A 23,749-nucleotide genomic window follows, 5' to 3' on the forward strand; every position below is an offset into this window, starting at 1 on the left:
CATTGCCTTTGCTGGCGCTTTCTGCTCTTCCTGTCCTCTAATAAAGCATCCAGCATGTTCTGACTTCAGCCCTTTCTGTGTCTGACTCAGGTCCATGGCTGTAACTTTCATCTCCGTGCAGAAGTGTCCAAGTCATCCGTCTGCCCGGGTCTCCTCTGAGTATCAGCCCTCATCTGTACTTTTCCCCACCTCTCTATCTGGTGTTCCACGGCAATAGAAACAGATCATAACAAAAAGATCACTCATCAGCTTCTCCTTTCCTAGGCAATTCTGCTTTGGTCTCCTTTGTTTAACTTCATTACTGGTAATCACCAAAGCTAGAATCTTCAGATTTTCTTCTGGACCCATTTATAGCATCATATATTAGTTACAAGTACAAAATATCCAATCAAAGTGTCTTGAATAATAATAATGTTTAAATCTGATATAAGAAGTCTGGAGATAGATAATTCTGCAATTGGTGCTGTTGCTTGATGGTCTCATCTTGGTTCCGATAACCAAATATTGGGAAAATTCCATTCCTTCTTCTTTGGTTAGTTGATTGTGTCATCCCTCAGGGCCTCAAGATGGCTGCCACAACTTCAAAAGCATTATATCACATACAACAGTATTCTAAGCAGTAGTTAAGGAAGCAGGGGCCAAAAAGGGTTTTATTGTCTCTTTAATCGGGGAAGACAATCTTTTCCAAAAGCTCTTTTCAAACTTCCACTTTAGGTTTCATCACTCATAATTGAATCCCATAGCTACCCATCGACCAATCAGTCTGTAGATAAGCATATTGCTATCCAAAAGAAAATCAGGTTATGCTAGCTAGGAAAGCAGGGGATGGCTGTTGGGTGAACAACGAATGTACAGGCCCTTCATTAATCTAGAGATACACCCCCACCAAGGCAGCAGTGCCGCTGTATAGGTAGGAACATCTGCTGTTGGTTTCCTTCAGAGGCGCACTGATATATTCACCAATCCCTAATAAAATGTTTTATAAAGCACAGTGCTTTTTTCCTTACGTGCTCCACGTATTTTGAAAGCAGAAAGCTTTAGAGTTTCATGGAAATGTTGATTAGACTAAGAATGATTGCTCACCACACCCACCGGGACTATGATTCCTTAGATTCCTTAATAATAACAATCAGTAAACACTTTTTGAGTATGAGCCATCTACCAGCAATCAGCAGGTAACGTTCTTCTCACGCAAATTCAGGAAGCTAAGGATTGCTTTTAAAAACAGTGAGGCAGTAAGAAAAATTATGTTAAACTAAGAACTTTTAAAAAGATGTGAATTTCATTAATATTATTTATGTAATTTATATTACTTAAATAGTATGTTTGTTCATTATTAATATATTCATATAATAAAAGTAATGTTCAGTATTTGGATGCATAAATAAAATACATATATGTATATATGTGTATGTTCTTTTAGTTACATATATGTATATGTAAATCTGAAGTTGCCTCTACAACTCTTACCTAGCCGGATAAACCCTGGTGAATCTAGGAGACAAACATTGTTAGATCTAGGAGAGTCAGGGAAGGCTTCTCAGGGGAGCTAGTTTTTGAGGCAGGCTTACAAGTGAGGAGGAGTTTGCCTGGCAAAGCACAGGGAAAGGTGTGTTCTAGGTATGGGGTTGAGAAACATCAGCTCATGTTTACACACACAACGGCAAAGCAGCAAGAAGTATGTGGGTTGTTGAGCAGGGTGCTTTAAAACCTTTTTTACCCTAAAGAAAACAGTCTACTACAATGTGATGAGTGGATTGGTAGGGAGGATTTGGTGTGAATTAAGAAATTGATGGCAGGGAAACCAGCGTGGAGGCTGTTTTAAGAAAGATATGTGACGAGGGACTACGTGAGAGCAAGAATGAGATGGGACAGAAACTGGAGGCTGTTAAATGTAGATCCGGGGAAAACATGTTCATGTCAAAATCTGATATGAAATTTACTTTATGAGATAAATAAGAAGTAAAAATATATTTATTTAAATCAAATAAGTATCTCTGGTCATAATTGCCTTCATACTGTACTGTTGTGGATGTGTCCTGACACATGCTCAGAACATAGTAGCCACTACTGATGTAATCACTACTATTTTTACTGGCAGTGGTATTAAATATGTATAGTAATTTCTCCTGGTATGATTAACATTTTCATTCAAAACGGAACAAATTGTATAATGAAGAATCTCTATACGACATCTCACTAGTAGTTGTATAAATCAGAAATTTTCTAGTGGTTTAATGTTTATCCCAATTGTAATTCAGATGAATCTATCATAAAATGACTTTTTGTTTTCTTTTACAAACAGAGCCTTTTAAAAAATATATTTCTTTTTATCAGGACTTAAATGATAGATGTTTTACTTTATTGGGCCTAAAGTGCCAGTGACATGGTTATGTTCTAATTAATTAGCCACCTATCTTTCTGTTTCTCCTTTTTCCTCCACATAATTCAGATTTTGCTAAAGTTGGAAAATTGTATACCTCACTTGTGGTCATTATATGACTAAACCCTAATGAGGGTTATGTAATGTAAACAGCCACAAAATACCATAATTTACTCTTTTCCTTAGACAACAAGCACCTTGAGGGAAGAAACGGGCATCACATAGATTATGCTCACCAAATAGCAATTGGTAATGATGATGCACTTTGAAGCTGTTTATGTCTATTATAAAAGTAATATATACTCATTATAGTCAAATTTGTGTGGTCTTGGTTTATCTCCATTCTCCATTCTTGGTTCACCTCATCCATTCATTTCTCAAAAATGGTAACACAGATTAGTTTCTCAATTTCAAAAGTCAGATAATCAAACTGGGGTTTCAAAGAAAGCTGTGAATTAGTAAAGAAAAGCGTCAAATTTTTTTTCAGCCGTTTTTAGATTTTTCTCTCCTTGGGGCTAATTACCTTCATTCACCCGTCTTCCCTCACTATTCCTAAAGAATAACAAGTTTAGAAATTAGATATTGGATATAATCCAGTAAGAGTCTGTTCAGTTTGAGGATTTTTTAAACAACTAAATATGCCTAAAAATTTCATCATCACCACTGTGTGTCTTCCTCCATCTGCTCTTCTGCTGCTCATAATATCATACACTTGATAATGGCTTTTTCTCTTAAGAGAATAGTGTCATGTTCTTGAGGCCAGAGATTGTTAAGTTGGAAGAGTCTGGGAAGACAGCAGAATTTAAAACATTATATACCTAGCATTCTTTCTAATACTACATTTATTTATCTTGTGAGAGAGAAAGAGACTGTGAGTGTGTGTGTGTGTGTGCGCATGCACGCACGTTTTCTATATCTCATCAGGTATTTGTGAATAAATAGTTCACACCCTTCCAAGAGAATAAGTCCTTTCTTTTCTTTAAACAGTGACTCCATTGATCTTGTTTTAGAATTTCTTCCCTTGTTTCTCACTTCCTTCTTGGCAACATTGTTTTTGACGTCTTGAATTGATTCAAGTGTTCCTGGAATATTACTTTTTCTCTCCTACCATTTTCAAATATAGGCAAAGAGATAATTTTTTTGAAAAACATTGCTTCCTTCAAAAAGCAGTATAACAGCTATTATACACAGTATAATACCACAGTACATGGTTAAAGGGACATATTCTGGAACCAGATCTTTTATACAAAGTTATTTTGCAACTTAACAAGATGTGTGACCTTAAATAAATTCTTTAGCCTCTCTGTATCCTGGGTTTCTTCTCTGCTAAAATAGAGAAAATGACAGTACCTATCTTAATAGGATTGTTGTGGGAATTAAATGTGTTAATACGTGAAAAAGTGAAGTCCTATAATTAAATTATGTAATAGTAATACTCATCTTTGAACCTGAATATGAAGACAGGTAAAGAAATGAATATAAACAAATGAAACCATTTTATTACTGTATCAGTTACTTAGAAATCACTTTTACTAAAAGTTTAGATTACTAACATCTTAGGGAGACCATTCTCTCTTTTTTCATTATTATTTCTCAAAAGAGAGAGTGTTTCTGGTATTCCTGAAATGAGTATGTTGAAGAAATCTTTCCATTATCAGTTATTTAAACAATGTTGAAATCTGGGGAAAAATAAAATATATTTTTTCCAAGGCTACACACGTATCTATTCTTCGAATACAGGAAATTGAATGCACAAATCCAGACAGTTGCAGAATTTTCACTGAGAGTCTAAGAATGAATCAGTGTGTTATTGTGAATGGACTGTATAGGCAGTATTAATTGCTTTGCTTTCAGGCACCATATCTCAGTGTGAGATCTCAGAGTCCCAGAAATCCAGTGCTGTTTCTTCAGTCTTTGTTCCTTGCTTACTTTCAACCAGTAGGCAAGTAGTTGAAGATGGCACAGAAAAATTGAGTTGTGGCCCTGGAGCACAGACCTTCATGGTTGTGCTTTTCTTCTTTACCACCCACAGGACAAATTCTACAAAGACAAGAAAATTGTTTTTCATGAAGGACATTTTGTGTATTTAATCTCTATAGAGTGGAAGGTAGATGACTGGAAAGTAACAGCTCATTAATTATGAAAGTAAATTTCTTTCCCTACTGTAGTCAAAATTAGCTTTTTTAAAAAGACAGGGTCTCACTGTTTTGTCCAAGCTGGAATGCAGTGGTACAAACACAGCTCACTGTGCAGTCTCAGCCTCCTGGGCTCAAGGCCATCCTCCCACTTTGGCCTCCCAAAGTTCTGGGATTACAGGTGTGAGCCACTACTCTGGCCAAAATGAGCATTTTAATGTTATTTCTGTACTGAGCCATTTTGTATTCCACCGATCACTTTCTCTTGGGAATAGGTGGTAGTTAATATTCAGAAAGGTTCATTTCCCAAATAGGTTAGGTTATTCTCCAGTGAATAAGTGACTCATTGTACTATGGATTAGGAATTAATGTCACAGATAACATACACTTCTTTCACATAGTCTACTTAAGATGTGTCATATAAGAACTCTTTCAGCTATTAACCTTTCAAAAAAGTTAAAAGAAATTCCTGAGGCTTTCAGCCCAGCCCTTGTATAACCTGCACTGTCTTGTTTTGTTTTACAAAGCCATGCAGGAATGCCCCCCATTCAGAAAAGGAGTTGGTACCTAGACTAATAACTGAGTAGCACATTCAACCTGCAATTCTGGAATTTTGTATTTAGCATTTCATACAATTGCTTATTCTCTAATTTAGTCTTTAAGAACATTTGTCTTAATATTGCTCTTTTCTGTCTAGTGCCCAATTCAGGATTCAGTTAAGCCACAGTACCATCTCCAAAGAAAACGTACCCTGGCTTTTTTCAGATTCAAGGTAAAGGTGTGGTTTGGCCACATAAGTAGTGTTGTGTAGAAACATAATTCAGGAGCTTCTGCAACATGACCTGACTGGGATCCACCTTTCTTTGGATGCTTCCTGCTCTGAATGCCCACAGCACTTCTTAAGCCACCCAGTTCATCCTTTACATGAAACCTTCACTCTCTACTTAGGTTTCATGTGATTTCCAAGTTTTTTTAATGCTTCTCAAAGCTCTTTGAGACCAGGAACAATGATTTGTGTTTGCTACGCATGCCTTAGCGTGGACCCAAAACGTAGGAGAAGGTTGGTTACTTGGTGAACAACTACTTGTTATATGCTTCCTCTCTTGGTGCCTGAAGCACATCGTAGTAAAAATACTTTGGATATTCTGGATATTTTGTTACTATTTTGTGTATATATGGAATTCTAAGTACACAGTGTACTAATGAGGTAAAGAAATTTTCATAGAAGCAAAAACCAAGAGAGTTTACCACTACCAAGAATTTTCTAAAGGATGTACTTCAAAAAGAAAGAAAATAATCTCAAAAGGAATGCCTGAGATGCAAGAAAGAATGTCGAGTACATAGATTGGTAAAAATGTCCAAATAGATTCTTAATCACAGTAAATGTAAATGGACAAAACTCACCAGTTCGATGGCAAAGAATGTTAGATTAGATTTTTAAAATATTTCTCTAAAACCAAGTCTTTGCTTTTTCAAGAAACACCTAAAACTGATCCTCTGTTGAAGGGAACATAAAATGATACTCTACTTTAGAAAATAATTTGGTATTAACTATACAGTTTAACATGCTTATACCATGAAACCCTGCAATTCCATGCCTTAAGTTACATGCCTTAGAGAAATTCTTGCACATGTGTACCAAGAGTCATATTCAGGAATACTCTGCAGCATTGTTTGTAATACCAACACTCCAAACAACCCAAATGTTCATATACAAAAGAATGATTAAATTGACGCTGGTATATTCCCACAGTAGAATTATACAGCAGTGAAAATAAAAAAATGAATGAGCTATAGCTACAGGCAATAACATGGATGAATATTAGCAACAATACTGAGGGGAATAAAACAAAATGAAGAAAGTTATAAAGCACATGGAATATGTATAAAGCAAAACTAAATATTATTTAGGTATATTTATAGATAAATCTAACATTTTTTAAGGAAGGAAATGAAAAACATGAGACTTAGGATAGTGGTTGCCTGTGGGGGTAAAGAGAAGTAAAGAAGCAAGGGAATAGAATTAGAAATACAGAAGAACAAAAGAGAGAGGAGGGCTCTGAGCACCCAAGTAGCTATCACATCATTAAAGCCTTACATCTACCTCTTGAGTTCTTATTTAGATCCATACTCTTATATAAAATTTCTTCAAGTTTTGCTGTAGTTTCTGCTGGCCAGGCACTGAGCTGAGAGTGCAGAAATTAATGAGATATATAAAATCTCCCCTCATTCTTGTCAGGAAGGTGTATGATAAACAAATTAATATATTAGATAAAACCTCTGGGGCCCAGCAGTGCAATAGAGTGTGATACACCGGGAATCTATTTTAGAGGGGGAGGGTGGTCAAAGAAGGTCTTTTGTGCAGGAGATGAGGGACAGAGCATGCTAAGATTCAGGAGAGCATTCTAGTCACAGGGAGCAGTAAATTCAGAGGCCCCAAGGTAGGAGGGAGTTTGGTCTGTCCAAGGAAAGCAAGAAGGTCAGTGCAGCTGAGACAGAGTAAGTAGAAAGGACAGAGGTCAGGGCTGAGATCAGGGAGGTAGTCTGAGGCCCCTCTATGGGGGACCTGATAAATGTGTTTGAATTCATTTTGAAGTGTAATAGGTCCATATTAGAAGCAGAAACTAGAAAAGGAGTTAGGCTGATAAACATAGGGATCATAACAGCAGGAAAAAGGCAACTGATAATAAGACATAAGCAAGAAAAAATTCAAGTGATTAAAATAATACACTTGCAGAGCTTACAGAGAGAAATGTAAGTAATCCGGGAAATCTAGTTACATCTAAGTCTTCATTCATCTTACAAGATAAGTGAAATGTTAAAATTTTAGTTGCTTGCATACATAACACACAGATATTCTTTTTATAACACGTTCATGTCATAAAACATGTGATGTTTATCAAGAGAATTGAGAATACTTGTTTTGTGCTTTGATTACTTAACCGTAGGTCATATTATAATGATTAATGAGGTCATTTGAAATGTATTTTTACCCATCTTGAGATTTGCAGTATGTGTATGAAACATGTCATATCATTAGTTATGCAGTATAAAAAGAATTTTTAAAAATATGTCATTGCTTATGACTAAAATTATGATCAGAAGTGGATTTATCTGTGTCTAATGAGTTTTAAGCTTCAGAACTCCTCACTTTCAGCCCCCATCACATACCAAGGTTATGGGAGAGGCTCTAGCAATATGGTCATCTGGTCTTTTTTTTTTTTAATTGTGGAGGTGAGCTATTTTAAATGCAGCTGATTAACCTTCTACCTCACCCATCACAGTTCTCGTGTCAGGTGGCAATGGAGTGACCATGGGCATTTTTGATATCTGGCTAAGGGGATGTTGAGTTCATTTGGGTTTTATAAGCTCTATATGGGGTTCACTGGTTACATATATATCAATGGTTCTCGATTAGGGATGATTTTATCCCCCAGGGGACACTCATTGATGCTTGGAGACATTTTGGGTTGTTACAATATGGGGGAGAGGGATGTTGCTACTGGCATCCAGTGGATGGAAGCCTAGGGATACCATTAAACATCCTACAATACACAGGACAGCCCCTTGCAGTAGAGAATTACCCAGCTCCAAATGCCAAAGGTGCCCAGATTGAGAAACCCCCTAACATAGTTATGCCTAGCTACCCCAGTGTAGAAATGGCCTCCAGGAATTCACTTCCACCAGTACTGTACTGACTTACCTGGGATTCAGAGGTCATTTCACAATATGACCATGTCCTATGGTCTCTGGCACCAAAGTCTGTGGGTAGTGGAGGAGAAACAAGATTTGAAACATACTGAGCCAAAGACTAGTCTGAGGAGAATTCTTCAAGGCAACAGACATGTACCTTGAAAGCAAATGTTTCTATTCTCATCAATGCCTAGTTAAGATGGAAGTTTTTTCATAATAAGAAAATATATTTGAGGCCGACCATGGTAGCTCATGCCTGTAATCCCAGCACATTAGGGGGCCAAGGCAGGTGGATCATCTGAGGTCAGGAGTTCAAGGCCAGCCTGGCCAACATGGCGAAATCCTGTCTCTACCAAAAATACAAAAATTAGCCGGGCATGGTGGTGCACACCTGTAATCCCAGCTACTCGGGAGGCTAAGACAGGACAATCACTTGAACCCAGGAGGCGGAGGTTGAAGTGAGCCGAGATCATGCCACTGCACTCCAGCCTGGGCGACAGAGTGAGACTCTGTCTCAAAAAAAAAAAAAAAAGAATATACTTGATAATGCAACATATTTAATGATAGAAATAACCATGCAATTTTTCTTCTATAAGAATCAGCCTTATAAGAATCAGCCAAAATAGATTTTATCAATATTCTATTTGATGATGGCTAAAACCTGTAGCGCTACCACCAACAGTGAGCACATGTGAAGTGACATGTTTTCTGCATCACAGCTGTCAATAAAAATAATTTTTGATCAACCATGTTATCTTCCTATAGAAAATATTTCAAAAATTGCTGTCAGATGAAAGACAGTCAACTAGTATGTGCCCAAAAATAACACAGGGCAAGTGAGTTTCCTAGTGGAGGTGTCCGTTTATTAATCAAAATATTGTGATTTTATTTCTGCATTTTGTGGTATTTGTCGGCTTTTTAAAAGTGTATAAGGTGCTCGCTTCGGCAGCACATGTACTAAAATTGGAACGATACAGAGAAGATTAGCATGGCCCCTGCGCAAGGATGACACACAAATTCGTGAAGCATTCCATATTTTTTTTGGCCGGGCGTAGTGGCTCATACCTGTAATCCCAGCACTTTGCGAGGCCCAGGCAGGCGGATCACGAGGTTAGGAGATCGAGACTGTCTGGCTAACACGGTGAAATCCTGTCTCTACTAAAAATACAAAAAATTAGCCGGGTGTGGTTGCAGGCGCCTGTAGTCCCAGCTACTCGGGAGGCTGAGGCAGGAGAATGGCGTGAACCCGGGAGGAGGAGCTTGCAGTGAGTGGAGATCGCGCCACTACACTCCAGCCTAGGCGACAGGGTGAGACTCCGTCTCAAAAAAAAAAAAAAGTGTGTAAGCTTTAGGCTTCACAAACCAGAGATTGCCCCTGTTAATGATAATATTAGGTTTGTATTTTAATCAAGTGAATAAACCTTTGAATGTGAATTCCATCAGTGCATCTCTACAACATATACTTGCAAATTAATCTATGTTTTTCTGTGCTCATCTTCACTTCTGAGTCTGTAGCCTTGGAGTCAGTGGTCTTCTAATCTCACTACCTGGGCACTTGATTCCATCCACTTTGATCCTCTCCAGATCCTGGTTCCATCATGTCTCTGCTGCCCCCATGCCTTCAAGCACAATCTGTACCCACTGTTTTCCAAAGAAGCCTTAAAGGGGCCAGAGGTTCTGGGCAGAGTTAGAGGCAAGTGGGAAAGGCATGGTAGGCAGAGAGAGCAGCTTCAGTTGGCTCTGTCGTCTGTCTCTTTTCTTCTGTAACTAAGGACTTCACTCTGGATGTCATTAACCCTTCAATTTTGTGCAGGCAGCCTTCTGCTCCCATCATGTTACCGCAGTGGATATTCTAAAGACCTCACCTTGTTTGGCATCTTCGGGTACATGTATGCTTCTCTATTAGTTATTTCATGTAAATATCCACCTTGACTTCTGTGACATCGTAGTATCCTGCTTTTCCTTCCACGTCTCTCACTCCTCTCCGCTGATTGCCCACCTCTGCCTTCCTCAAAGGTTCTGCGCTATGGCACATAGCCTGTACATGCTATCTCCTTCAACAGTCTCCTCCGCTGTGGAGGTAATCCTGGAGGCAGGGAACTCATCTGTGTCCAACTCGGTCCACTCCCTTGAGCCCCAGACCCAAATATCTTTCTGAATATCATCCTAAGTAGCAAGCCTTCCAGTCATTCCCTTCTGGGTCCCTATTCAGGCTGATGGCCTCACCATCTACCTGGCCACCCAGGCCAGAAACCTGGGACTTATCCTAGATTCAGTTAATCTTTCTTTCTCCCTCATTTGACTCATTTAAAGTTATTCTTCCTGCCTTGCCTCTCCTACTGCTGTGGTTTTATACATCTTCCTCCCAGAGCATCTGGATCATTGCAGCCTTTTCATTGAGATCCCTGCCTTCAGGATCATCTCCAATTTCAATCCTACACAGTTATCAGAATGCAAATGTAGAATAATGCATATATGACATACGTGCCCTGCATAAAACCCTTTAGTACCTCCCCTTCTCCTCAGGATGAAGTCCTAGTTCTGTCAAGTAACACTCGGGGTCCTGTTATCTGGTCCATGCAGTTTCATACTCCTCAACTTTTGCTCATGTTGCTCTCTGTACCAGTCATGCCCTTGCGCCTCCTCGCTGAAGCCTCTAACACTAGATACCCCTGTCCTGCAACCCGCCTCACCCCTGTGGAGTTGATGTGTATATAACATTTGCTGATAGCTAAAGTTTATAGAGCCAGGCACCTGCAGAGTACTTTATGTACCTTATCCATATAATTCTCCAGTTGCCCTATTAAGCAGGTACTATGATTCTCCATCTTGCAGGTGAGGAAACAGAGGCATGGAGAGGTTAAGCTATTTAGCCAAGGTGATGTAGCTCATAAAAGAGGAGACAGGATTTGAACCCAGGTTTTTAAATTATATACGTCTACCTCACACAGAGCTCATGCAATTGGTCAGTTACATGTCTGCCTCCTCTGCTCAACTGTGAGCTTTTGAGAACAGATATGATGACTTCATCATCTATGTGTCATCTTTGCAACTGAGATCCAATGCTTGTCACCTAGTAGGCACATTTGTATATGTATGAATGAATTAATTAATTGTTGATGTGACATTGTAAATGTCTCATAAATCTCGTGAGAAGTGCTAATAAGAATATGTGAGAGTAGTACAGATATATCTGTATTTCACCCACCATGTGTATTGTCCATGAGGACATGAAAGAAGTAAAAATGATGTTCTGCCTTTGAGGAGAATTTGGTTTAGTAGAAAAATTTAAATAGTTGAAAGAACTTAAATATGGAGCTTTTAAAAGCCATTCTGATTCCTGTTACCAAGGGGCATTATTAGTATTTATAGAAATCAACTTATCTTTTTAAAGGTTCATCATGTGCTAATAGCTAACAGCATCAGCAGTTTAATTATTGACTTAATCGAGGTCTAGAGTAGAGGACTTCCTAGTACTTTGGGAACTCCTGGCCACTTTTCATGTCAGCCTTGCTTTAAAAGGGATCCTAAAATGTGAAAGCTTTCTGTCTCTGTTAGTGAACTAATTTATCAGTTAAAATTTATCAGCCCAGTTGAAGTTTGCAACAAGATGATTCATCTTACATAAATCAAATTCATACAAAAGAAAGATATGTTACTATTTTAAATGCAAAAATAATATGCTTAAAATATAGGTATGGGCATACTGTGGTTTCTGGAATTGTCCTCCTGGAGAATCACTGAGACATGGTCTCTGATGTTCTTTATAATAGTAGCATGCTTATTTCATAAGCCAGAGCCCATATAGGAAAAAGCCTTTTTTCTACCATGCAAAGGCTTATAACTGAATGAGAAAAAAATAAATTAATTACATGAATATTAAGAGGTTACTTATCTATTATAACATTGGGCCACAAGTTGACTAATTAAAAGGAATGCAGGTTGGAAAGCTGCCACAAATCTGCTCCTTTCATTTAGAGGGCCACAGGCTGAAGCCAGTGATTGTGCGTGACAGACTCTGGGAACAATGGTGCAGTGCACAGACCGTCCAGATGAAGCATGCTCGTCTGAATTACACCGACGACAGGGTGGCCTACAGGCAAACAAAATGGTTAAACAATACATAATCAAGTTTTTATTTGGTATTTCCTGCGAGGCTGTACCAGTTGCCAGGGAGCGTACTGTATTTTTTTCTTCGGCTGTATTAATTGTTGACCATAGCTGGCAGAGCCCCAAACAGGGACAGATAAGGGGGAAAATGGCATCTGGACATTAAAGCCTCAAGTGTACTGGGGGAAAAAAAAGCACAAAAAATTACAGCATATATCAGGAATTTTCCAACTAACGATGTGCGGATGTGGTAGCGCGAGGGAAAAAGAGCCAAACTGAGCTTGCTTTGTTCGCTAAGAGAGGCCCCCCTGTAACATTCCTTTTAGCTGTGCATATTTTGGCTTCATTTGTACAGTTTTAACTTTATACTGTGTGTGGAGGAGTTCAGTTGTAACTGGTGGTGCCTAATAATTCTATTGCAATAATTAAAGTTCATGGAGAGCTGTTAGGTTATTAGTTCATAGAAGCTGCTTCAAAAAACGGAGTCTAAGCTGAAAACTTTTTAAGTGACATGTCATTACTGTAAAAGATGGCAACAATTATTTTCTTTGATTTCACAGCAGTTTTTTTTTTAAGACAAGATTCATTTATGGAGACAAATAAGAAACAACATCTTAAAAGCTTTGGGTAGAAGTGAGGGGCCCAGACTGGAAATGATGAGAATATGGATCCTGTAGCCTGTGAATAAAACATTTTCCAACTGGCTTGTAAAACATGAAAATTTGTGATAGCATAATTTCATCTGCTACTTTTAGATTCCATTTAAAATGTGAAATTAATACATAAATGTTAGTAAATCTATTGCAGAAACCAAGTATTACAGCTTCTCAACCTCTGATAGAAGTCATATGTGACTTTTAATTCAGTAATACGATGAAAAATCTCCAACTGAACACAGCTTCCTTCTTAAAAGATTGACATGCCTTGGAGTCCCCAATAAAATAGTAATTGCAATGTACACCAATTGGTTAGAGCTGTGAAATATGTTTCCCGGGGGCTTCTCTGCAGTGGTAGAGGGCTGTCTGCCTGCATGGTTGTCATACTCAGTGGTTACTTGCAGACTCTGGAGTTAGACCTGGGTTTGGATTGTATCTCTGACAAGTGGCTAGTTGTCGGACTACTGTAGTTATTAACATGTTTGAATATCAGTATCTTACCTAAAATATGGGTAAAAAATTATGTGCCTATCTCACAAGTTTTTATGTTTAAATAACATAAAATGTGTGAAATCTTTAGTGAAGTGCCAGGCATATGGAAGACCCTTGATAAACTTCGGCTGTTTTTCTTTGGCTATGTCTTCTCTGTTGTGCAGCTCTGGGGTTTCTATGAGCTTCTCAAAACATTCCTTCTAGTCAGTTTCTGCATTAGAGTAAAATATATTTACTTAATCACCATTGACTTCCACAATAGATAACAAGGAACAGGTTGTTTGGTCTGTAATGAAAGCCAGGCCGATAGTTATGATTACTATTAAGCATTCTTCGAGAAGCTGAAATGTTATTAACTGTTTTCAGAAGCACTTATTAAGAGCCAATTATTAGTCCTGAAAAACAGTTCTCTCAAATATTCCTAAGATGACTTCCAGCTACAGTATACATGTACTTTATGACATTATAGATGGCTGCCTGGTAACGTAGAGGCCAGGCTTCATCTCCAAATGTGAAGAGAAAATTCTCTCTCTCAATGCTGTCTCATATTTGATTGGATGATTTTAGTAAGACTTAATGACTTTTTTGCAAATCGGTTAAATTTTCTGGTGTGTGTTGCTTTTCATTTTCTTCTCCAGAAATCTTAACCCTCTTGAAGACAGGAAATGTGTTAGGAATTCATAGACTCTGAATATTAGAATTGCACAATTCATGACCCCAGGGTTCCATATGCCGTCCATTCAATAAAGGGGTGACAATGTCAATGATGATCAATGTTTAGATGACAAACATCTTTAAATCCACAAAATTTCTCATAGACCAAAGTGTTTGTTCTAGTCCCTGACATATCGAACCAGTTTTTTCAAAGTAAATCATTTGTTCTGGTCCCTGACATATCGAACCAGTTTTTTCAAAGTAAATCTTGTGTACTGAAAACATTTTGAGGCCTTAAATAATACCACTCTTGAATATCATCATTTGAGTAACTTAGTAAAGACTATTAAAAAAATACACATATATGGTAAGATTTTGTAGGATCTTCTTAGCATTAAGAATAAAAGATTATTAATTCTTTCCCCGTGAAACAACAACATATAATAATAAGCTAAATGTGGTCAGCTTTGATTTCATAACACGAAAACTCCCTTTTCATTTCTACAACTGGTGTTTTCTCTTCAGCTGCTTTTTAAGTTGGCCTGTTAGCAATTTAGCCTGTCTTTAATTTTAAGCACCATTCTTCTAGTCAGGAGATCCCAATAGGAAGCCCACTCTTGTAGCCTCGCCTCTCATTGGCTAGCTGGGAAAAGAGCATTTCTGCATAAATTGGATGCTTCCTTCTCCCCTGGAGACCAAATATGCTCATGTTTCACAATCCCCTGGTTTATAACCTTGAGTCCATTGCCTAAAGCTGGAAACTTTCACTTTGTAGAACAGAGCACACTCCGAAACCCAGATCCAATACCGCTGACATGCCCATGGGTCTGACAGCAGATTGAATACATGCTTCTTTCTTAATCCAGTGTTTCTGAGCTGCTGCAGCTGAAATCAGAAACCGATGTGCGTGAGAGAGGTGTCCTTCAAAGAAAGGTATTTCCTTTGTGCAGCTCCAGTGCACACAGAATCCAAGGGGTTAACGTGAGAGCTGCTTTGAAAACAGAGGCGAAGGTCACTGGCGGCAACAGCAAAGACTTTTAAAGCCTGCCGTCCTGAGCCTTTCAGCCTGCCTTCCCCACCCAGGGGATTGTAAACATTGGCTCCCGGCCACCTCGTCCCAAAGCACAAAACTTCTCTGTGCTTTCAGCATACACATTTATGCTTTTTTATGGAAGTTGAAGCAGAGGCGCATTATTGCTGTGAGCCCAGAGAACATGTCTCTGTTCAATGAAAGGGGAGGAATCCTGTCCTGCCAGAATGTGAAAGCATGCAGATACGCTTATTTAGCGGGGCTTCACAAGGAACTTAGCTGCTGCTCTTAGTCTGACTTTCTCAAGTCAAAAGAATGTGTAGAATGCTGTCACTTAATCAGAACCCAGAAGAGCTCTTTTATCTGCCATTTGTTCGTAACTTGCAATATTGTCCTTATCTCTTTGTCCTTTAGCTTGATCCAGTGCCCTCAGATATGAGAACTGGAAACATGAAAGCACTTATTACCTTGAGCATTGCTTCTTGATTTTTGTTGGGTTTTTTTTCTTCTTTTTTTTTTTTACCTCAGAGTCCCTTAATCACCAACAAAGAAGCTATGAGGCTTTTTTCCCCTAATTTCTGCCTTCGTCCTAGGATCATATTTGTTTGGTAATGTTTAAAAGAAACCAAGATGATTTGTATATTTACACTGCCATTTATACCTGGTTCTTTAAAAGTCTATTATTGACATAACTTTGTATCATTATAACTTTCACTGATCATTTGCATGAAACAGAATGGAATTTCCAGAAGTATCATGTGTAGCTTAAATTTCTCCCTCCCAAACTTTTTAATATGTTGTAGGAGGTTAATATCCTTCTGTCTACAAGTAATTTCAGTCATTTGAGATCATCTTTTTCTCTTTGGTAATTTCTAAAGACACAAACCAGAGATATATTTCAATGGGTAGGAACAGAAAAATTATATCCCATGTCATTCCCTTTTGCTGTGGTCTTTTATATATATATATAATTGTCTATTTCAGAGACAGACATGTCTTCTGAAATGGCCACTCTGAGCATATTTTGTAATAAATTTGGATGCTTACCTAATGAAGCACAATCACTACACATTTCTGTTTGAACAATGATGCTTGATTCCGAAAAGAACACGAGACAGACAACAGCCTCTCCCATGTTACATGACATGCAGACATGATTGTTCTCTAGCCTGTAGCTACACTGATAAGTGATATGTGGTTTTGCCTTTTGCCACTCAGGCTAAATAACTCTTAAAGGTTCTTCACAGGCTCTTCTGGAATTCCAATTTTGCTTTATGGAATCACAAATTTTATTGGGTAATTATTAATGTTCTTTCAGTTTTCCTCTTGGTTAAAGTTTGATTCTGTAAATGTCAAGTTTCTGTGAACAGCATCACTGACCTGGATGTATTGGTACACAGTGCAATGTTCAGATGGTGACACTGAGCATGTAGAATTTATTTATTCTCAATTATAGGATTCTGGAGTTGGAAAGACTTTAGAAATAATCAAATGTGACTTCTTGATTTTGTAGTTGAGAAACTAGGGCCTAGCAATATAAAATTACTTTTTTGCAATGTAATAAATATACAAAGGTTATTTATAACTAATATCCAGAGGTATATCTGGATATAAATATTTATTTATAACTAATATCCAGAGTATATCTGGAACAAAAGCTCAGGTTTCAAAATCTCAGTCAGGGACTCTTTCCCTTAGTCCATCTAGTCACATACCCACTATACTGTATGGTGTTTACAGACGACTAAAGATGAGACTAATAAATGGCTGATATTTAGATCATCTTCAGCAAGTAGATGACCACATAAATGATTATGAACAGACGTTTTGTACACTGAGCAGGAGGCAACTTGGAGTCTTGGTCTTTACTTATTCCCAAGGGTACCTGGTAACTGACATTTCAGCCATTCAGCTTATCAACTTGCCATTCCCCAATTTCACTATAAACTTCTCACAATCTGTAAAATCCCCCTTTTCTCTTGCCTATTTAATGTGTAACAGTGACTTCACATGACGACAGTGAACTCTACATGAAAGCTGACAATATGACCAAAGCTATTCACAGAGGCTAATTCATAGCACTAACTGCTTTTATGACTGGAAAAGAAAGATTGACTGTAAATGTAAAAGCCTTCAATCCAAGTAGCACAAAAGAAAAAGAATTATTTTCAACAAGCATCGATTGTATTTACATATTACTCATTATGAAAAATTAAAACATGTTAAAGTATATAATGATGAATTAATTAGAATATACCTATATAAACTAGGATGCAGGAAAAGTTTAAAGCATAAATGAATAAATTAGAAAACAGATAATAAAATGGAAAAATAAACCTACCAGTTGGTCCTGAGAGTCACCTTCTAGATCACGCCAGCCCACTTTGCTACTAGGTAATAGAGCTTTTGAAAGAACTTGTGGCATATGAGACAGGATCACATAGGGCTGGGAGGGAGTGCCGATCAGGGTTTCTCTGTGAACTCAGCCCATATCCAGTTATTCTCAAGCCTAGGCACCCCCATTTCTTTCTCTACTTGTATCTCTTTCTCTTAACCCAGGTAAGAAAAACAAATACCTCCTATTTATACATGTTATAAGTTCACAGGTAAGCAAAAGACAGGGAAAATAGTATCCTGCAAAAAAGAGAGTTTGGGCCTGTGCAAAACAGACATTCCTATTAATAATTTTCCACTATGCAGATTATGTTTTAGTTTGTTTGGTAGGTGAACCAAATATGGTAAAAATACCAACTGAGAAGGGTACGAGAAGTACCCTGTGAAGAGCAAAGATGAAAAAATATTGTGGATGTACCAGAGATGAAAGTGAGTAAAAATGCTTGGTTTTCATTCAGAAAATTTTTCTCTCTCAATTTTTTCTTCCACACGAGGAAAATCAAAGAAAGGCTTAGTCCTGTGTAGTTCGGTTAAAAATTGAATTTATTGTAATATTCACAAGGAATTTGTGTTCCTAAGGTAGTTGTTTTTGTTTTTTGTTTTTTATTTTTGAGACACAGTCTTACTCCATAACTCAGGCTGGAGTGCAGTGGCATGATGATCACGGCTCACTACAGCCTTGACTTCACAGGCTCAGGTGATTTTCCCACCTCAGCCTCCAGAGTAGCTGGGACCACAGGCACGCACCACCACACCCAGCTAATTTTTTGTACTTTTAGTAGAGGCAGGGTTTTGCCATGTTGCCCAGGCTGGTATGGAACTCCTGGGCTCAAGCAGTCTGCCCACCTCGGCCTCCCAAAGTGCTGGATTATAGGCATGAGCCGCTGTGCCCAGCACAAGATAATTTTCATTCTCTTCATAGGTAACAGTTTCATAGCCTTAGAAATTCAGGCAGAAATGTACTGTGATTGGTGTATATGGACTTATCTTTGGAGTAAAACAGGTACTCATCAGATAGTAGCTCTTGCTAATTAGCAAATGGACTATTGAAATTCCTTCCTGTTAATGCCAATCAGTCAGATTTTGCTACGAACACGTTTTACAGAACTTTTTTTTTTTTTTTTTTTGAGACGGACTTTCACTCTTGTTTAGGCTGGAGCGCAATGGTGCGATCTCGACTCATCACAACCTCTGCCTCCTGGGTTCAAGCAATTCTCCTGCCTCAGCCTCCCAAATAACTGGGATTACAGGCATGTGCCACCACGCCTGGCTAATTTTGTATTTTAATAGAGATGGAGTTTCCCCATGTTGGTCAGGCTGGTTTTGAACTCCTGACTTCAGATGATCCGCCCACCTCGGCCTCCCAAAGTGCTGGGATTACCAGCGTGAGCCACCGCGCCCAGCCTACAGAGCTTTCTTATTGTCACGACTTTCATATGGGAAAGTTAATACTTTTCAATCCTGTAGGTCTCATTAAAGCAGTAAGACGGCATCCTTCAGTTTACTCAGTGGTTGCTCTTGCTTTTACGCTTACATTTAATGAGTTTTAAAAGTACAGTTAAAGTACTTCCCTATATTTGACATCTGTGTCTCAGTACTCAAATTTTCTTTTTTATCAAAGGCATTCTTTACATCTGAAGTCTTACATTTCTCCATATATACTTCAGTCTTTTCTTTGAAGAGGTTTACTCCCTCTGCTGGCTCTAACTGTGAAATGAAAGCACGTGAAATCTATATAGTTCTGATTACCAATCCGAGGGATTGCTTGCATATGACGGTATTGCCTTAGACTGTTTTCTAAAATGTAAAATTAAACTTTTGTTTGGCTCCCTCTGATTCTGAATAATAAAATTGCCCAAAAATCTAAGAAATATTTTATATTCCTTTTGAGAACAATATGAAATTCTATGAAACTAATAGTGATTTGATAATTAAGAAATTCTGGCATGCACATTTACAATATATAATAGGTGCTCAATAAATATTAGTTTCTTGATTGCAGTCATATTTTTATTGTACATAGACATTGTGTGTACTTTATTGTAGGAGCAATAAATCACCCATTCTGTTTAATGAAGTCATCTGTGTTTCTGTAGCACTTTCTCAATGCCTTATTATACTTCCAGCCACACAGTATTACAGTTATTTCTTTTTACATTTGCCTAGCTTGACTATGAACTCTTCCAGGACAGACATGATATGTTATTTGTCTTCATAGTCTCAGCTTCTGTCTTGATAGGTTGATTGCCCAGTAATTATTGATGAACTTCAACATTATACTACAATAAATGTCTTCTCATTTGCTGTACAGACAGCTAGAAAGTATAAGTAATTAGAATTTGTTCTGCACTCTACTTTTATCATGAAGAAGTAATTGAAAGTAAATAAGATATTTATTCAGAAAAGCCACTACCTGAATGTGGCATATCTGAACTAATAGAAATAGTATAGTTAATACAGATATATAGCAAGATGTCCTCACCATCTACATCTGTAATAATATATAGTGGTAATTGACTCCCATAATGGTTATACCAAAGCCCTGAAGGGTTCTTAACTTTTACTTTCATTTTTAATGCAAAACCAGGTTTTCATATATTTTGCTTGCTTAAAGCAATATATACTAGCTCTTATTTTTCTTACTAAATTATGTGCATACATACATTTCAAATTTTATTTTAGATTATTTGTGCTCAATCCCATACGTTGTCATAGAGTAGTGCTTTTCAACTCGTTTTCCAAGGATCACTAATTCTGTAGAATGTTAATAGATGTTATATGAGGGGGAGAAAGTCATTCAGCTTGGTAAATGCTGAATTTCTTTTTGAACAAAGCTGGAGGCATCATGCTACCCAACTTTAAACTATACTACAGGGCTACGGTAACCAAAACATCATGGCACTGGTACAAAAACAGACACATAGACCAATGGAACAGAATAGAGAGCCCAGAAATAAAACTGCACACCTACAACTGTCTGATTTTTAACAAACCTAACAAAAACAAACAATAAGGAAAGGATTCCCTATTCAGTGAACAGTGCTGGGATAACTGGCTAGCCATATGCAGAAGATTGAAACTGGACTCCTTCCTTATATACAAAAATTATCTCAAGGTGAATTAAAGACTTAAATGTAAAACCCAAAACTATAAAAACCCACGAAGACAACCTAGGCAATACCCTTCAGGACATAGGCACAGGCAAAGATTTCATGACAAAGACACCAAAAGCAATTGCAACAGAAGCAAAGATTGACAAACGGAAGTTAACTAAACTAAAGAGCTTCTGCACAGCAAAAGAAACTATCATGTTTCTTTTGAGTAAACAGCCTACAGAATGGGAGAAAATTTTTGCAAACTGTGCATCCAACAAAAGTCTAATATGGAGCATCTATAAGAAACATACAAATTTACAAGAAAAAAACCATAAAAAAGTGGGCAAATGACATGAACAGACACTTTTCAAAAGAAGACATACATGCAGCCAACAATCAGGAAAAAAATCTCAACATCACTGATCATTAGAGAAATGCAAATCAAAACCATAAGAGATATTATCTCACACTGTCAGATTGCTATTATTAAAAAGTCAAAAATAACAGATGCTGGTGAGGTTGTGGAGAAAAAGGAATGCTCATACATTGTTGGTGGGAGTGTAAATTAGTTCAGCCTTTGTAGAAGACAGTGTGGCAATTCCTCAAAGACCTAAAGACAGAGGTACCATTCAACCCAGCAATCCCATTACTGGGTATATACCCAAAGGAATATAAATCATTCTATTATAAAGATACATGCACGTGTATGTTCATTGCAGCACTATTCACAATAGCAAAGAATCATTTTCTTTATCATTCATGTATTTCTTTATGGGTATTTGGAATCAACCCAAATGACCATCAGTGATAGACTGGATAAAGAAAATATGGTACGTATACACCATGGAATACTATGCAGCTATAAAAGAAATGAGATCATGTCCTTTGCAGGGACATGGCTGGAGCTGGAGGCCATTACCCTTAGCAAACTAACACAGGAAAAGAAAACCAAATACTGCATGTTCTCACTTACAAGTAGGAGCTAAACAATGAGAACATGTGGACACATAGAAGGGAACAACATACACTGGGACCTATTGGAGGGTGGAGGGTGTGAAGAAGGAGAGGATCAGGAAAAATAATGGATATTAAGCTTAACACCTGAGTGATGAAATAATCAGTACAACGAACCCCTGTGATGCATGTTTACCTGTAAAGCCTGTGAGCCTTGTAAGGGCAAGAACCATACCCTAGAGTTCACTGGCACTGAGTGTTGGCCACCAAGTAGCACTCTGCAAATGTTTGTTGACTTAAAAAAAATAATTCCTACGCTAATTCAGAGTTTCTAAACTACAAGGAAAAAACGACACCATGTGTACACTGATTATTGTCCTTCAGCCTCCCTCCCCCAAAATAGTTGCTGTGGTTCCCCATTTTTAAATTCTATGCGTGGGTGAATGGGAAGACTCACAACAAATGGAAATGTGACTGCATGACCTCTTTAGAGGGAATGTGGTTTGCCCCTTAACTAAGCTACAGGGCTATAAACTGACAAATATGGTTGTATGTTTAGTGTATAATGATGTTTCAGAATTATATCCATAGAAGAAATCTAGTAAAAACTACTATCCAACAGCTTCTAAAACGTTTACATTATTAATGTTCAAACAAACATTTCAGAATACTAAGTTCAATTCTTTTTCAATGCCTAAATTGATTGTCTAAGAACTGTGTGTGTGTGTGTGTGTGTGTGTGTGTGTGTGTGTAATGTATATATAGTCTATACACCTCAAGAGGAGGACAAACAGATGCTTAAAGAGTTGGGAGTTTGCTAAGTCAGACATAGAAGGGACAAAAGTGAGAAAAAAGCCTAATATTTTACAGTTGTCTTGAACTACTGAGTCACACAATAGTTTAAGACAATTTAAAATGTTAGTCACAAATGACAGATACTATTTATTCTATCATTACCAAGAAAGTCTAGTTAGTGCTTTAATAAATCCAGATTATATTATCCTTTTAGAATACAAATTATTCAGTCAAAAGTACAGAAAGTACCACTACACACTAATTCGAATGGTTGGGAATATCAACTGTTGGCCAAGATATGGAGAAACTGTAACTCTCATACATTTCTGGTGGGAGTGTAAAATGGTTCAACCACTTGGAAAACTGGTAGTATCTACTAAACATTTGCCTACTCTCTATATATACCCAAGAGAAATGCATGCCTGTATCCAACAAGAGACATGTACAAAAATGTTCAAAGCAGAATGTTTATTTTACTGTATCCAAAAACTAGAAATAACCATCAACAGAAAAAATCGCTAAACAAACTCTGGCATAATGATGCAATGGAATACTACACAGCAATGAAAGAGAGAAAACTATATACTGGTAACTACAACAGCATACACAGTTTTTACATATTATCTTGAGCAAAAGAAGCAAAACACATGATTCTTTTATATGAAATTCAAGAACCAGCAACATTAATCTATGGTTATATAAATAGGGGTGCAGGAATGGTATTGCTAGGAAAAATACAAGAGGACCTTCTGTGGTGATGTAAGTATTCTATATGTTGGTCTGAGTGGTGTTTATATAGGTGTGTACATGTGTAAATATACATCGAACATGTTAAGATTTGTGTACACCTCAGTATAAATAGATAAATAAATGCCTTAGGCAATTATACATGTATATGAGCCAATGCCAACAAGAGGCCAAAATTATTCTTTACAAGAAATCTTTTTTAAGCTATTATGTATAAATTTTATTCTATTGCCATAATTATTAATCTAGAACACTTTTCATACCTTCAGAATCACACAAACACATGGATTTTTTCCTCGTTTTGATTTGCTGCTTTGGGCAGAGTTCATTTTTTGGAGTTTGGGGGCAAATTTGGAAGAACTTCTTTATCAGAAAAGATACTTTTCTTGGTCATACATTTAACAAATAGTCATTGAATGCTTGCCATATGTCAGATATTGCACTAAGCATTGGGGATCCAAAGATTAGCTAGTAAACCCCAGTCCCTGCCACTGTAGCATTCAATTTTGTGGGGGTAACAGAGATGGAAGCAGATTCTTCTGGTCACACCAGATGTCAGCAAGGGCTGTAAGAGAGGTGTACTGCAGGAGTGTGGAGTAGGAATCTGCTTC

General features: G+C 37.6%; 1 protein-coding gene and 1 non-coding gene across 4 annotated transcripts in view; both read left to right on the forward strand.

Moving 5' to 3' along the window:
- CDK6 (cyclin dependent kinase 6) overlaps nt 1-23,749 on the forward strand; it is a 236,561-nt gene that overhangs the window by 127,796 nt on the left and 85,016 nt on the right. The gene's annotated exons all lie outside the window — the stretch shown is intronic.
- LOC129041901 (U6 spliceosomal RNA) lies at nt 9,145-9,251 on the forward strand. Its single transcript, XR_008504007.1, has one exon. It is a non-coding gene; the product is annotated as a U6 spliceosomal RNA (small nuclear RNA).

The sequence above is a fragment of the Pongo pygmaeus genome, chromosome 6 (genome assembly GCF_028885625.2).
Source record: "Pongo pygmaeus isolate AG05252 chromosome 6, NHGRI_mPonPyg2-v2.0_pri, whole genome shotgun sequence".
Lineage (NCBI taxonomy): Eukaryota > Metazoa > Chordata > Mammalia > Primates > Hominidae > Pongo > Pongo pygmaeus.